Raw genomic sequence first — 13,787 nt, forward strand, 5'->3', positions numbered from 1 at the left:
AGAATGAGACAGAGAAGGGGGGGTGAAAAAAAGGAGCACAAACTTTTTAAATCCCATTGACCTACTTTGCCAGACATTTCTCTGGGAATTCACATTAGCAAAAAGATTCTGAATAAGAAATGTTTCTCTTTTTTTCCCCCCACTGGTTCTTCCGGCTTCCTGAAAAACTCCCTTCTTTCACTTTCAGCTGGAGGCCATTTTCCTCGCATCCTGAATTTGATCCCGCACCAGGGCTAACAGCATATTATACAAGTGGATAAACGCTTTACAGTGGAGCAGCCCACGCTTCGGAGCGCTGTCGCCGCTTTCTGCAGTGGTGTAAGAGGCATGACATTGGAGTTATAAAAAGATGCTTTGAGAGAGAGCCCCTTTTTTTTCATGATGGATGGATTTTGGAAGCAGAGACAAAATTGAGGGCGGTGGGGGGATAAACGCTGAGAGGCCCGAAGACTCACACCAGTTCCATACTGCGAGCCCTGTCAACAAAGAGAGAATAAGGAGAAAAGAAGACAATTTAAGTCCTTTGTTTTAAATCTCATCCCTCAGGGAGAGCAGATGACCCTGCTAATGACTGTCAAAACTCCCAACTCTCTTGAGTGCACGGCGTTGCCGCGCTACGGGAGGAGGTTCACAGACCTGTCTGAAAAATTGAAAGCTCCTGGAATATTTAGCTCTCCTTGGGTGCTCCGCTGGGGGTGCACATGCAGAGATTGATATTCTGGGTGGGAAAAATGTGCATAGTGGGTAAACCCAGCTGTAGTTGCACGGATAGAGAGCCGCCCCCTACCATGCTCTGAATGGTGCATGTCTTGTTGTGACCAGTCAAGTATGTGTGAGCAAAAGGAAAGGGAAAAGGTACAACAAATCTTATAAAACCTTTAAAACTGAGGTGAGCGTAACTTTTTCAAAACTGTAAACTCATATAGCCGTCAATCAGCATTTTCATTTGTTTGCTGCTTGCCTCTTACAGTTTTTTTGTTTTCTTCCTTAGTTTTATTCCCTGGTTGTACACAAAACTTATGTGTCAGATGGTCAAACTCGTTTTAAGATATGTAAATAAAGGTTCCTAATTTTACCCTGGATGTAATAACACTCAGTGTAGTAACACGCATTAAAATCACCAAACTCTATAAGTAACTCAAAGTCAGAGAAAGACTTCAACATTTTCTCTAAAGAAGAGAAATAAAAGTTACCGGTGCTGGGCTCTTGGCAGGGAACAAAGACACGTGCCATTTTTGTACACACTTTGGCCTTGAGCAATAAGGAAACTTAAACCTTTTATTTAATTAGTAAGAGATTTTGCATGACCATAAAATGTCATAACTGCCAGAGGTGTTTTAAGCAATGTGAGTGTAATTTAACATACCAAAGGTGGCTGTAGCCCATTTTAAAAATTGTTGGGTCATAAATCCCAATCAGCCAATTTAACCAATCGGACGTTAGTTTTGAAAATGTTGCAAATACTATTTTTATCATTCTGAGCTTGTTTTTATCTAATTCACTTTAACATATCTAACAAAGGTAACATGTTTAGGTACAGAAGATAAAATATCCCAAATGATTATTAAGTAAAAGGCGACAGTGGCGTTGGATGTAGGAGTTTGCCCTGAAATCGAAGGATTGACGGTTCAAGCCCCGGCTCTGACTTTCATTGTCATTGTGTCGTTGGGCAAGACACTTCACCTGCATTGTCTACTGATGGTGGTCAGAGGGCCTGGTGGCGCCAGTGTACGGCAGCCTTGCTTCTGTCAGTGAGCCCCAGGGCAGCTGTGGCTACAATGTAGCTTGCCACCATCATTGTGTGAGTGTGTGCGTGAATGGGTGAATGACTAAATGTAGTGTAGAGTGCTTTGGTCAAGTCTCCTGACTTGAAAAAAGGTGCTATATAAGTACATGCCATTTACCATTCAAAAAAGGAAAAGGACCAAAAAACCAACATGGACAAGTGCACAATATTCTTGCCTCAATTTTTGAGTTATGGTTCATTTAATGTTTTTTTGGACAGATGAGTTCAGTATCAGCATAGAGTTGGCAAAAGATCTCAAAAAGTAAGTAAGTCCGTCCGTCCATCCATCCGTCCGTACATAACTGCCTTATTCTTCCTGTAAAATAATAAAAAAACACAAACCAACTATAACTAATAAACTGTAACTAGTAAAATAACTCGCATCTAATAGTCAAGAAAGGTTTACAAAGTTTCCACGACTTTTTGGGCCTCCAGTGAAACCCAAACCATAGCCATATCTGTAGATAAAGAAAACTTGAAGCAGTGGTGAGCCTCATTAGGAATAGCGCACACCGGCTCATCCAGGAGGTCATAAAGGGACTTATGCCATTTAAACACCACAGGCTTCAATGGCCTTATCTAGAGTGTGTTTAAAGTGTAATTTTTTGTTTTATTGCCTAAAAATCCTTGATGACTCCTATAATTTTAAATAATAATTCATTGGACTGGCAGACAAACAAATTATGTACATCTGGCTGAAAGCTAGCTGAACATTTAGAAAAAGATTACGTCATTTTAACAATCAAAGAATGCCATTGTAGTGTGCTGTTACTATATTCCATAATGGATGTAATTATGGTTCCTGCTCTATACTAGAAGAATATCTGGCCTTCAGTCAGTGACATTGAGCTCAACATAATTTCCTGCTGGGTTTTGCAGTAACACAATTAAACTAAAGCACAACCAATGGAACGGAATTGGAGTGGCTGAATTACAGTCTGGATTGAAATCAGGCTGAGGATGCTGAGCTTGACCTGAGACAGACTGCTGTTGTTCATTTAGAGAGTTCAAATTAAAACTGTCCTGTAAAGAAGAAAAAATCTCTGTATCAATGTAAAATATTCATTGCCAGTAATCAAAAACACTTGGTGGCAGCCGCTTTAATCACTTTATTTTTGTCTGAATTAAAATGTGTTTAAAATTTGTTTAATCAACATTTAAGAATGGAGAAAAAAAGTAATATCTGAGGGAATCTATATGCAAAAAATAAATAAATACTTTCCAACAGCTTTATCTATAGGTTTTGATGCCTACTATTTACATTTTCTACATTGCCTTCATCTTTAAAGTTTGATTTCATACTCGTTAAAGTTAAACAAGTAATTTCCCCCAGCTCCCTTCAGATTCTCTTTTCTCTTTAGCTCAGTCCACATGTTGTCTATAGGCTTTAGTTCTCAGTACTTTAATAATCATGAATTAAGGTCATTTTGTGCCTGATGATCCATTTCTACATTTGGCCAAATGCTTTGGATAATTATTTAGAATATTATTGTAATTAAAAAATGTCTTTATGCTCTAACAAGGGTAAAGACACAGAAAGAATTCCTAATATGTAGCTATTAACTTTTTATTGGGAAAAAAAGAACCATAGCATATTTCATCATAGTTCACTCTGGACATGAGGCCATTTTTCCCATCTCATAGCAGCAGCTGTGCAGGAATCCGGTACAAAACCAATGTTAAACACTAAAGTCCTGACATAGTTTCACCACAGTTAGATTCATTATCTCATTCCCATAATCTTTCACACAGCCACTGTAAACAGAAATGTAGTCAATCCAACAGCAGCGTATGCGCTGGTCCTCATAGGAAATGTGGTCTTCCCTCAGGCAAAGCAATTCAGTTTTTGTCCACTGGGTAGAGCCAAATCCGACCAAAACTGAAAGTTTTTCAAAAACTGCTTAAAAGAGTTGTTAAAAGAAATGCCCTTCTCATCAAACATTTTAAGTACCAAATATAAAACAGTATATCACAAATAATGAACAGATGTTCCTAGACAGTGTTATAAACCGAAAAGGAGCATTAAATTAATAATTTACCTAAAGGCCCTTTACTTACTTTACTAAAAGTTCTTCTGGAAACAAAACTAGCTTACTGTGAAGCAATCACTTAAAAACAACAAGTGGTTCCTTTCAGAAAATGCCACAGGTTTCGGCCATTTGAGGAGGATGAGCATAAAGCAGAGGCATGGGAGGAGGAACAACAGAGTGTGCGGACTAATTAACTCAAAGTGTTGTAAGACATGCTCCTTTTTCACCCGTGTTGTCACTCAGGGTTTGAGTGGCACTAATGAGAGAATTATCTAGACTCAGAAGCTGGTAGCGCATTCAAATGAACGCTGGCCGACCTGACCTGTAAGATTGGCTTTTTAATCTTATCACTTAATACCAATCAGACCTGATTTCTCATGTGGCCACACTGGGAGAGCCCCTTGCTCCAAACGTCACTATCCACTTGCTTCCCCGCCCCGCTGTTGATCTTAGGTAGTGTTAATTGTCTTGGATTACTTCAGGGCTTGTGTTGAGACTGTGCTGTGAATCTCAGGTGTGCAGGCCAGGATATAACTAGTAGATGGGGCTTCTGAGGTCCTGAATGCCCCTTATGTTTGATTCAGAGTCCCTTATCATGAATACACAGCTGAGGATTATGAAGGTTAATAAGGTCAAATATTTGCAACAAAAGACTGTGACTACAATAGTGTTTTGGAAATGTTAAATTACCACAGTCATCATCTGCTGATGTTCAAACACAAGAACGACCTGCTGCGCTCAGTGAGAATCATACAAAAACTCTGCAAGGGGTGGGCTGCAGGGAAATTTGATAATTACCTGCTGGTATCACCGATTTAAGCATTCATACCCAAGCAAATAAGCTTGCGTTTCTAATTGGATCAGGGTATTTTCAGTTCTGTTGTGATGACATTTCTCAGCCAGATAAAACTGCACTTGTGAGAAAAATGACAAATTAAACCTTTCAAGTGTATAGGCTGTACCTAGCCTTATTTCATTTTTAGTTTTTGGCAAGTGCTTGCATTTTTTTTATTTTTTTATTTTATTTTTTTATTTTTTATTTTTTACAAATTTAGAAAAAAAAATTCGGAAGATTCATGCCTCCAGGTTTAGAAAAAGGAGAATACATAATTCTTGTTTTCACAAGGAAAAGTTCTCCCTCAGATAATTACTCTATTAATATATTTTTCTTTAAACTGAAAAATATAGGTATAAATATAGGTTGATATATGTATAATGTAGGTTGATATATGTAATCTGCTATGCAGATGACACACAGATATACTTACCACTAAAGAATGTAAACTCCACCTCTCTTCGGTCTCTGTTTTTATGTCTTGAAGATGTGAAGGCCTGGGTGGCCCTAAATTTTTTAAAACTCAATGACGACAAGACGGACGTAATGATCTTTGGCAGATCCACTGCTGATTCCGTGACTAGTCTTGGCTCCTTGGCTCAGTACGTTAAGCCGGTTATTACAAATTTAGGGGTTAAGATGGATGCTGGTCTTAAAATGGAAGCGCACATCAGAGCCGTTATAAAGTCCAGCTTTTTCCACTTAAGGCAGCTAGCAAAAGTAAAACCCATTCTTTCCAGACAGCATTTCGAAACAGTGATCCATGCATTTGTGACGACACGGCTGGATTACTGTAACTCACTTTATACAGGGGTCAGCGACTTGTATATTTCTCATCTTCAGAGGGTTCAAAATGCTGCTGCACGTCTTTTAACAGGTACACAAAAATTCGACCACATTTCCCCTGTTTTAGCTTCCTTACACTGGCTGCCAGTACATTTTAGGATTAATTTTAAAATTCTTTTATTTGTTTTTAAAATTCTTAATGGCCTTGCTCCTTCTTATCTGTCTGAGCTGTTACATTCTTATACACCCTCCCGTTCCCTCAGGTCAGCTGATCAGTTGCTTCTGAGGGTCCCAAAGACGAAATGCAAGCTCAGAGGAGACCGTGCTTTTTCTGTGGCAGCTCCTAAGCTGTGGAACGATCTGCCTCTGAGCATAAGACAGGCCTCTTCTCTTACTGCTTTTAAGTCCCTTCTTAAGACTCATCTTTTTTCCTTGGCTTTTGACACAATTTGAGACGTTTTACTTTGTTTTATTCTTTTTGTATACTAATATGTATTTTACACTCGTTTTTTTCTCTATTTTATAATTTTATTGTATTTTATGATTGTGTACAGCACTTTGGTCCTGTTCGGTGTATAAAGTGCTTCATAAATAAAGTTGGTATGGTATGGTATGGTATGATTTAAAATTACTACTTATATAAAAAAAAAAAAAAAAAAAAATCCAGGTGAATATTAAATTCCCATTTGCAGTTTTGACCACATACCTTATGTGCAAAGCAGACCTGCTTTCTAGCCTGGACCCACAGAGAATGGTTTTATCGAATATGGACAGAAAGCCCTTTATCACAGTTGCACAAAAGCAATTAACCAAAGACATCTCCAGAACCGGCCGGTCTGCTTCTGGACAGAGAAACTTCAGAAAAAAGAACCCCAGTGGACGACTTTTTACAAGCTTCCAATTAAAAAACAAACAAACTGGTGATCTCCAATGGAGGATTTTACACGATGCCATCGCCACGAACACGTTTTTATTGGTTATTAATCTGGGGGTTTTAAACCAGTGTCCTCTCTGTGGTCTGCCTGAAAACGTGTTCCACATTTTTATGGAATGCACAAGACTAAAGATGATTTTAGCACGGCACATGGAGGATTTTATGCCTTTTTTATGCAGTCCTCACAGATAAGTCATCATGTACCTTTCAAAACCAAACTGCTGCAAAACAGACCTTTTGCAACACATTTCTCTTGAGTTTCAGAACTTATAGAGCCAGACTGGAAAGAAGGCCTACCTTGATGAACGACTCAGACAAAGAGGACCCCTGCTGTGAACCACTGAGACAAAGAACCCCTGGTTGCTGCCCTGAATGCTGAGCTGCAGGTGGATAAAACTCAAGCTTTCCAAATGGACATGGAAAAAAAGGTTTGCAGGTCTGGCATAATTAGGGAGAGAGCAAACAATATGTCTTTTGATGATGTTAATCATATCACGTGTTTACTGACGAGTAAAGACCGTGCTAACAGAATGGACTGCATGCTACGCTATGCTATACAGAAACATGTGTTGAGCTGTTGCTGAAGCTTGGACAAGCTTTATTTCACAAAAGGGTTTAAACACTAATATAACATTGGTGTTCATGTGTTCCTCATATGCTCATTACATTTCGATTTCCATTTGAGTCATTTAGTGGAATCCTGATGTCTATTCGCTGCTCGCTACTTCAAAGAGGGTAAAGAATCATTTGACTAAAGGTAATTGGTTCTTGATTAAAGAAATTCATTTAATAAAACATTATTTGGCAAATAATGTTTTATTCACCTCATGGATTTGCATTGTGAATTGGTCTGAAGACATACCAATTTCTCTAAATTAGTGAAAATTCTTCCAGATAAACTTTGGTTGTCAAGCAAAAGATCCATCTTAAATTGTAATATGGTTTTCAACCATGTTTCCCTTCCTCTATGTACAAAGTAGTTTAGTTTAGTTGAGTTTCAGTAGTCTTAGTTCAGACTTTTAATCTGAAATATGTTTGACTTGGAGCTGAAGGATTTTTGTTAATAAACTCTTATATTTTGAAAAGAAGTTGTGGTGAAGTTATTCCATATATGTACAGAATTAACTGTTTGACCATGATTAGAGCTCGAATCACTCTTTCATTTGCTGTTCTAACACACAGCTTGTAGGGCTGTGTATCATACACAGTATATAACAGCCAAAATAATTAATGGTTAAATAAGATATTTTAGCACCCGTGGAGGGCAATAAACATCTTAAAGTATCAGAAATATAAATTCCCAGCTGGCATTAATGTGACATCCTACCTGGATGGGCATTGGACTTAAAATCACAACAATGAACACACTTTTAAATATGCTTTTGAAGAGTTTGGGAGTTCCGCCTACTGACCAGTCTGGCTGTGAGGCCAAAATCCCAATGAAATACATTGTAGTTTGTTGACTGCGAAAAAAGAGTGAAAAAGTGCAACAGGTAAAACTTCTTTCTTTTATTGGCAATATGTACAAAGTTAAATTCTTTGTGTGCCTTCAATTTCAAAACATTACAGGTAGGTACCAGTGTATCTGCTTGTGTAGTAGCAGATACACAACATTCAGTTACATGTTACCAGAGTAGATGCATTGCACAGAGGATCTTTACATCAGCCATTTACAGATATTTATACAGCTAACCATACAAAGCTGCCAGCATATTGCTCCATGCATATGTGCATTTTGGAGTTGCTGCTTTTGTCTCCCTATCTTAGCCCCACAGGCCCATCGTTATGCAAGTTTTCAGGTAACAGGTCCAGTCGTCACTCAAATACCTGATGGCAGCTGCTATCTGGCTCGACGGTGACTGATGATGGCAGTTTGGAATGGAGGGGCGCATGTGCTAAACCCAGACGAGTGTGTTACACCAAAGTGGCGGGGAGGGAAGAAAGATACCACACTGACTGAGGGCTTGGTTGGTTGTGTTCACTGACCATGACTGTGGGCCATACTGGAGTCACTGAGCATCACAAGGACAGCAATCCGGGTGAGATGGATCAGTTGTTACATGAACAGCATGACAACAACAAAAGAATATAAATGCAACTTGCTGCATTGTTATGTGGCGTTAAACAGTGGTTTAAAAACTTTTCTTGGAAAGAAATGTAATCTCAACTGTCCGCCGAGTACAAAAGTATTGTTCAAAGTATTGCCAATTACATGTGTATGACAAAAAATTCAATGAACAACTAATATGTACATATATATTTTTTATCTATTTTTTTTATTCTTTGGTTATAAATATAATAAATATACTTTAAAATACCTTTTCCTTCTGAGGACAATTTTAAGACCTAACAACTTTTCTGCAAAAAATGGATGGAGTTTCATTCAAGAAAAAAAATAATTTTCTACCCCACTGCAGTAACCTTAGTTAAAGGAATAGTACACCCAAAACATGATTAGCCTTCATTTTCTACTCACCCCCATGCTGAACAACACCCTGGAGTACTTTTTTGATATCTCAAATGCATCTGGAGATCTGGGAGGCTTCTTGCTGTCTGCTGACATTCAAATAATGGAGGTCTATGGTGACCGAGACAGAAAGGTCCATAAAAGTCCACAAAAAACGTGTCAATATTCCTCCATACTGGTCATCCAATGTATTCCAAGTGTCCTGAGTGGGTAGCATCCAGAATTTACTCGAAACAAAGTCAATTAGAAGGTTTTTAGAGCATAAACAGTAGTGTATAGGATTTCCTGAAAGCGCGCACATGCGCGATCACGACGCTACGGAAGCCGGCAGACCAAACCAGATGAAAGTGCGCATTCAGCGTCTGCTCTTCCAATAATGCAAGCGTAGAAGAAGAAATGTGCCGTTTACCTGTGCAAAGAAAGAAACAATGAAAGAAAAATGTCTGAGGACTTCAGTGTTGAGGAAGAGCATGAGTTCTTTGCCGAGCTGAATGCGCTGGTTTGGTCTGCCGGCTTCCGTAGCGTCGGGATCGCGCATGTGCACGCTTTCAGGAAATCCTATACACTACTGTTTATGCTCTAAAAACATTCTAAATTACTTCGTTTCGAGTAATTCTGGATGCTACCCACTCAGGAAACTTGGAATATATTGGACGAGCAGTATGGAGGAATATTGAAACGTTTTTTGTGGACTTTTATGGACCTTTCTGCCTCGGGCGCTGGGCACCTCCATTATTTGAATATCAGCAGACAGCAAGAAGCCTCCCATATCTCCAGATGCATTTGAGATATCAAAAAAGTATTCCAGAGTGTTGTTCAGCATGGGGGTGAGTAGAAAATGAAGGCTAATCATGTTTTGGGTGTACTATTCCTTTAATCCTGTACAAAATCCATGTACCTGACATTAATGTGTATGTGTGTCTGCCGATGTGTTTGTATAGCTTTTTATTTTATATTTTAGCTATTCAATTGGGAGCATGATGCAAATGCTTATGTTTCGTTTATTTTGGTTGTTTCGTTGCTCATATAGCAATAAATTAAAGTCAATATTCTACTTGATTCTGATGCTTTATGACCTAACGCTAGGGGAAAAACAACAGTTGTAGGAGGTCGGCCATGACATCACATAAAGTAATCAGTAATCTTGGAAGGCAAACCGTCAACTTAACCATTGGCTTTCAAACATCACATACATCCAAAATAATTTGTCTGTGGCCTAAATATAGGAAAAATATCTGTTGATTTTGCCAAGGTAAAACATTATATTGTTTTTCTTTTCTTTTTAACTGGTTTGACGATCTGTTAGTAATTTATGCCAAAAGCCTTCAATTTGAGAACTTCCATCTTCCCTGTAAGTTACACTACAGTAAACTGATATGATGAGGCAAACATTTATTAACATTAAAATATGACAATCATACATTCAATTTTTAAGCATTTAAAAATGTATTGATTGTATAAGATTGCTGAATTATAATTTTTTTCTTTTGTGAGAACAAAGTATGTCCAAAAAATGTTAAAAGAAATGTTTAAATGCACATGCTCGTTTGTGCTTTGTTTAGTCTTTAAGTTTTTAATCTAATTAAATAGACTTCTTGTCACGTCTTTAAGGACTTAATGATAGTCTAATGATGCCAAAAGCGGGCCACAACTTTACAACTGGGATGCATCTCACACTCTATTACTATACTCTCAATGTGAGGTTTTCTAAAGATAAATTAAAAAACTAAACATTTTAAATCTAAATATTAGGTTTTCTTACCAAAAACACAGGGTGTGGACAATAGGTGCAAATACTGTATGATTTGCCAGATGTCATTGACAGTTTCATTGATAATGGGAAGTTTAAGAAGTAAATTAATGATCTAATGGTAAAGTTCCAGGGCAAAACATTGTATTTAAATATGTAAGTCTTTAGTTTATTGCCACACAGTAACAACTATTTTGATAATCGTTTTACATGAGCTTTTATTATATAAAGTTCTATAAATTTGTCTGTAAAGTTCAATATTCTTATTAAAGCTGTAATGTTTAAATTATTTAATCAAAGTTATAATGTGTTGTCTTTTAGAATCCCCAAAAAACACTATAGATGGACACCTGGACATGTGTAGATCACGTGTTTTTGAGTCTGGTGTCCTGCAAAAGAACAATGCAATACTGCAAAAGACCAATGCAGTACTTCCAAAGCTGTTGTGCCCTCCAAATACCAACTAAATAGAAGGGGAGGTGACATGGACAAGTACTCTGCACAAAATGGATGTGATGCAAATGGAACCAAAGGACATAAGAATCAATTAAGCTTATTGAAACAAATGAGAAGAGCTCAGCCCTGCCATGACTCCAGCTCCCTTTTTCTCTCTCCCTCTCTCATCCTTTTTTCATTTTTTTGGCCTCCCTATTGTTATTGTAATTAACCCACTTACCCCAAACCTCCTGACCCTCCTTCTCACAAACACAGACAATGTCTACTGCAACCCTGCGTAGGTTCCTGCGTAGGTTCCCTTTTACCCTAATGAAAAAGCCTTTGAGGTTTCAGGTAAAAAATGCTTGTGCTGAAATAGTGATTTATTGCTGTGGGTGATCCGATAAAATGCTTGAGATATTTGCCTCTGATACATTTAGGGAAAGGTATTCCAGGAATGACTGCCAACACCCCATAGTTCATAGACAATCCATATGAAGGGTTAATGACTTACAGTCAATTCTTGCTGGAAGTGTGCTCTTCTGTTTATAAGCTCCTCTCACCTTTCTTTCAAAGAATCTCAATAACCAAAACGACTTCCGTCTCAATGACCTTAGAGATAAGTGGCTATAGCAATTCCCATTTTCTGGTGATATGTGACATCCTATTGAGGATATCGTTGTTTTCTTTGAGTGAAGGCCACACAGATGCCTGGGATCCAAGTCCCTGGTGGGGAATAGGCATTATGCAGAAGGGTCCGAGGGGATGGATCAATACTTATAGAGAGAGATGGGGTCACAGTGAAATCATTGGATTGGGCAAACGACCTCCACCTGCCTTCTGCACCTTCCAAGCTTCTTGACACCTTAGGCGATCTTTACCAAAACGTCCTCTGCTGAAATGCCACAGAGCCACGGACGACTGAGCAGTCACTCATGCAGAGATCTTGAATTAAGCAGCGTATGCAAACTGGTTCTGCTTGTCATCTAAAGTGAAAGGCCTTGGCTCACTGTTGCTACATAAACAAAGCTCATGCACCTGAGAATGTCAATTACCCATTGCCGCACCTTTCAAGGGCCCTTTGCTTGATGGCCAAATTGGGATTAATTTAGGGTTGGTGGGGGCCAGCGTAGAGGTGACTCTGTGTCATTACAGCCGAAAGACAGAAAGGCAGATGTGGCATTCAGAACATGAACTGTGGACCAGCCTGATCACTCCCCTATTGCCCTCTACGCCGCTTTGCATAAGCAGCAAAAGACACTGATGAAAACAAGTGGCGGTTTCAGGTCAGGAGCAGACATCCAGAAAATCAGCTACTCCCCCGGCCCACGTTTTTCTTCTTACCCTTCCACTGGGCCACATAATTCAGGAGAGCTATCTTGTGGAAATGTCATCGTGTGGTGGTGTTGGAGCAAGCAGTGTGACAGAATACTGCAGTGTCTCCGGGGAAGGGACCCTCGCTGTGCTGTGCATGCCCGACTTGGCCAGACCTTGCAGGTGCTGATGTATGCAACCACATTGGTTTCAACAAATGGGCAATGGTTGTTTCGTCTTTCTGTGAAGGTTTTAGCATTCACCATTACACCTTTTATCCGCCTTGTGGGTTCATGGAGAGGTGGCGCATATTTCAAACTGAGACTTTATACAGTGGATTACAAAGAAATTCAGACCCATCGCTTTGTTTTCACATTTTTTTAAACAAATTATCTTAATTGTCAAATTTATCATACAGTATTTAAAACGGATGTTAAAGTTGAATATTTATATTCAAGTACCATTTGGAAAAGGGAGGTATTTCAAACAGGTCCACCGCTGTGTAATTTAATCTCAGGATAAATCTTCTGACCTCAGAGGTGTGTTAGAAAACATTAAGTGAACAAACAGCATTATAACATCCAAGAAAAATAACAGACCGGTCAAGGTTAAAGTTTCGGAGAAGCTTGCTACAGAGTTAGTTATAAAAACTGCTTTGTAACCTTTTTTGAAGGTTATAAGCATCATTGCAAAAGGCTTAGGTAGGGTACAGACATTAATCCATATAAGAATCATTGGCAGGATTTTAATAAATACTGTTTACAAATCCTCTCTATGCATTTTAACTTAGGCTAAGCTATTATGCAAAGAAGAAAAGTGTAAGTTTCTAGATGTCAGTAGTTGGTAGTCGTCAACTCATTCGCAATAAACTTTTTATTTTATTATAAATGTCACGAGGGAAGAACTAGAGAACTAGAGAACTCTCTCAGTGTCTGCTACAAAATGTTGCATATCTTTTACAAGTCTGTTATGGAAGAGTTAGATCTCTTAGGCCATTATCTACAGGGGTAAATGCATCAGTGCAAATTACTTCAAGAAGCTCAACAAGCTAATAAGAAGGCTGGCTCTGATTTAGGAACTCCTGTACCACCTCTGGAGCTGCTTTTCCAAGGAAGAATTCTATATAACATCATGAACATTATAGACAACCCAGAGCGTCTTTAGATGACTGTTAAACAACACAGAGTGTCTTCAGTCAAAGACATCCTTTGCTTGACAATCCACCACAGATATCCTTTCTGTCTACAGCTATCAGCAACAATTCGTTGAAAAATAAAATTTACGAAATAAAAAAATATGAGGTAATACTACATTTCTTTTGTCTTTGGGATGAATAAAACATTGTAGTTTTCTAAAAATTTTTAACCATGCACCCCCTTGTGTTGACTTGTCACCTAAAACCTTAACACAATACAAAACACAATACATGAACACTTTTGCAAAGCACTGT

Source organism: Cyprinodon tularosa, unplaced genomic scaffold (genome assembly GCF_016077235.1).
Source record: "Cyprinodon tularosa strain WSP-4 unplaced genomic scaffold, ASM1607723v1 ctg838, whole genome shotgun sequence".
Classification (NCBI taxonomy): domain Eukaryota; kingdom Metazoa; phylum Chordata; class Actinopteri; order Cyprinodontiformes; family Cyprinodontidae; genus Cyprinodon; species Cyprinodon tularosa.